Consider the following 4,259-nt stretch of genomic DNA (forward strand, 5'->3'; position numbering starts at 1 on the left):
GCGATGGTGGTGTAATGGTGAGCATAGTTGCCTTCCAAGCAGTTGATCCGGGTTCGATTCCCGGCCATCGCACTTATCTTTTGTTTATTTTACGTTGTATTGTAATTCACCAAAATCTAATGGGAACTTTCTGATATATATTATTTTTTTATCTTAACAAACAAGCTTGTCAAGTTTCTATTAGTACGGGACCAAAAGTAATTGAGCTAACTTAAATCATTAATAATTATATATATGTATATATAGTTGACCGTAAAAATTGATATACAAGAAAATGGTCAGTTTACAACTATTTTTGTTTCTCTTTTGACCGTAACCCTGACCATCTTATACATTAATAATTATGTTAGTATAACAATGAATTCATTTCGTAGTTTTTGAATTGGTTTTAGAAGTCATAAAATGTTAAAAATCTAAACGATCCGTTCATTGAATTAGATATTTTGATTGGCGTTCAGATTTGTAAGATGTTATGACTTATTTATCTAAAGTGAAATATTAATAGCATATAAGGTGAAATATTATTAATGGCATCTAGGGTGAAATATTAATGGCATCTAAGGTGAAATATTAATGGCTTCTAAGGTGAAAGTTAACTGCATACTTTATAATACTCATAGACCATAAATAGATTATGATGAAATAATGATTAAATTATTTTTATTATCATTTCTACATAAAGTTGTCATGATAAGATTAAATTAAAAATTTATTTACTAAAAAATAGTATACTATCAGTGGTCTCCATAACGCTTTTGTAATCAGGTTTGTCAATTTAAGTTTTCTTTTCGGTATAATTGTCCAATTAACTTTTTAGGTTCTTGTTTTTAAATGTATTATCTGTTTTTTAAAGCTGATCATGAAAATATGAATTTATTTTCTATCTTTAATTTTTTAAAAAAAAGAACACTTACCTAATAGGTTTAGAGCAATTAAAATGGTTGGATCTTTTTTTTTCTTACCTCCTAAATTTTTATTTATTTAAAACTATTACAATATATATTACTTAAAACTAAGGATTATATATACAGTATTTACATGTTATCTTCTTTTGCCTTGTGGCATTATAAGATGTGGAAAATGGTTGGATCCCTTGGGTTTTTTACTTTTGATTGCCAACTTAAGCCAACAAATTTCTATTACATACATTAAGGTAATTCTTTTACCGAACTTATTCCTTATAATTTCTATTATTAATTTAAATAAAATTTAATTTTTGTCATTATCAATTATTTTAGCCCTAATAATTATTGCACAGATAGATTTATTTACTATTATTTTATATTAGTATCGCCAAATCGATGTTGATATAGCCTTACTAGCGAATTCTAGTGGCGCTTACCCTAACTACGTCCTCCCAGCCTATTTTAAAATAAGATCTGTTCCTATTCCTATGGTAGTTCATTGCTAAAATGTGTTTCACAGCTTATGAATTGATTCTTGTTTCAATTTAAAATAAGAGCGAAAACATAAAAATATGTACAATGTGATTGAGAATTTCTTACTAATAAAAAAAGCTAAATACTAAGTTTGAATTTTATAGTAATGCTCTTTGTCTAAATATTGATAGTTATTAAAACTTGGATAATTACAGGCATCAATCTGAATGTTTTGATAAGGATTCCAGTAAGTCCCGACTGTTTTAGAATGCTACCATGTTGAATTCTATATTGTTATAAATCATATTTCTTTAAAGAAAAAACTTACATTTTACTAACAGCTCCCTGTTTTTCCTTGTACATTCCTTAAATGTATAATAATAAAAATCCAGGAATAGAATAAAATAAATCATTGAACGTAAATGAACCTACATTTTTCCTACCTTAATTGCAACATAAAAACTGAAATACAAATTTTAAGAAATCAAGGTTTGATTGAAATCAGGCTCCCATTAATACAAAAAGTCCTTCGACTTACACCATGGAAAGTAACAGACTTCAAAATTTACATTTCACCCTTCTAATACAAAAAAAAATCTACTAAACATTTATATAAAAATATATATGTATTTATACTTTAACTATATTTTTTCCATAATGACTAAGATAAATAAAACTTATTTATAAGTGTCTAATAAATAGGATTTACTTATTTGTGTTCTTCATTGACCACACCTCATTTTCTTCTTATACAATGTGCATAGTCAACTTCATCTTCGCCTTTATGACTATGATGAATATTTTTAAAGCACCAAAAAACAAGAAAACAGGCTATATAAAATTATATAGTTAAAAATGTTTTCATGTGAAACAAGTACATATAGAAACATTAACATATATCTCAACGACCACTGATACTATTTTTCCAGAGTATAAGTTTTTAAATCAGTAAGGATCATAAAAGTAAATACATTACTTTTTAGTAGAAGCTTCTTAATTATTCATTTCCTATCATTAAGGCCCATTGTTATCGATAGATATCTAACAAGTATATAGTATCATAACAGTGAGAAAGTATGAAAGTACTTATGACAAGTAATAAATAATAAATATAAATATTTATTACTTATATATAAGGATGGTGTTATGAGCTTATAAATTATTAAAGTTCAGGGTTTAAAGAAAGGGCACCAATCTCTCGACAATGCTGGGAGGAACCAGTCTTTATTTATGATGGAAAAGAAAATTTTTGTTATATAACTTTATTGATCAAATGTTTACACATTCATTAATATTTACAAAATTATATAGAGATCATTAGATAGTAATAAGTTAATAAACTATATAATTTAATCCTGCTTGATGACACTACTTAATGGTCTTTTGTCAATGTTCCTCGTTAATATTATCTATCGACTATCAAGCAATTCCGTAATTGCAGTACAGTAGTACTATCTTGACAGCAAACGTTACTGTTTCATGATGGAAGTAGCTACGAAGTACAGCCACCTTCTTCCTCATAAAGTTATGTTTAATGTAAATAATCTCAATCTGTTAATTCTTCTGTGCTTTTGTAGATAGCTCCCAGGCTATCTTCATTATCATCATTGTACAGTAACATTTTCTAAGTAAAGGTTCATTTGTTTTTATTATCTAACTAGCTTCACGAACTGCTGAATTCATTTCAATATATTCTGCTTTGGTGGAGGATAAGCACACGGTTTTGTTTGCTGGGCTATCAAGAGATGGTGGAGTCAAATACCTTAAATAAGTTTCCTGTTATAGAGCCAAATCGGAATCAATATGAGATTTTACAGTAATTTAAAAAATTACTTTTAAGTGAGCAGCACCTCGGACATAGCATAAAATTCTTTTGAATTGTAGATATAGAGATTCATTTTCTTTCATTAAATATCAGCTACTAATATGTTTAATATACCTGCCAACTTCTTAAAAATGGACAAATATTTGCTAAAGCTAATGTAAATGGTAAAATTTTTAGCTGAACATCACAGCAAGTAGTAAGATAGCAGCTGTTTCCAAATCTATCCTTATCCAGAAAGGTGTCTATTTTGCAATGGTACCATAGATTTTGTCATCAATATATCCATCAGTTTAAACATATTTTACCAAACATTAATAAACTATGGATTCTGATATCTTATGTGATTTGTGTATTGGAGGAAAACGGTGATGAGTTCCACTCCTTGCCAGTAAGCCAAAAAGTACAGTTAGTAAAGGTAAGAGGGTGGGTACAGCTTATTTAGTTAGATAATGGAGTGGAAATCATTAAGTACAAAGTAAATTTTACATTCTATGGGTATTAGAAACCAGACATATCCGCCAAATTAGCGTGAACAAAAAGGAATATTAGAATGGGTCTTTGTTGCTTTAGGGGGTTTAGACAAGTCTTACTGGGTTGATACTCTCCACACACACTAAAACTTTAAATAAATCTATATAGATAAAACATATATTTAGCAAAATTAAAAAAATAAATACCTAGACGAAATTTGGTTTTAGAAGCCTGTTAATAATTTTTTATAAAATATTTGATCCTGGAGTGAGAATATATTTCTATCCCAAAACAGACTAGAAGAAAATGGGATTTTATGGGAAGACCTGGGATATTTGTAGGCTAAAAAGAAAACCCTAAAGCCTTTAGTGTACTTTTGTCTAATAATATAAACTATAAAAATAAAATCTTTAGTAAAGAAACGTTAAAGGTATTATTCTATTGTTCTTAACAGCCAAAGTGGTAATGAAAGCCATGTGAGTGGACACAGCTTTTTTCAGTGATAAAGAGAACTTAAAAGTAAAATTATGACCGTATATATTTTCTACACGAGAAAATAATAATGAAATAAAATAAAACAAATA

General features: G+C 27.9%; 1 non-coding gene across 1 annotated transcript; it reads left to right on the plus strand.

Moving 5' to 3' along the window:
* On the plus strand, positions 1 to 72 carry TRNAG-UCC (transfer RNA glycine (anticodon UCC)). Its single transcript has one exon. It is a non-coding gene; the product is annotated as a tRNA-Gly (tRNA).
* The last annotated feature ends 4,187 nt before the right edge of the window (positions 73 to 4,259 follow it).

This window comes from Halyomorpha halys, unplaced genomic scaffold (genome assembly GCF_000696795.3).
Source record: "Halyomorpha halys isolate HHAL.00 unplaced genomic scaffold, Hhal_1.1 Scaffold106.1, whole genome shotgun sequence".
NCBI classification, from domain to species: Eukaryota; Metazoa; Arthropoda; class Insecta; order Hemiptera; family Pentatomidae; genus Halyomorpha; species Halyomorpha halys.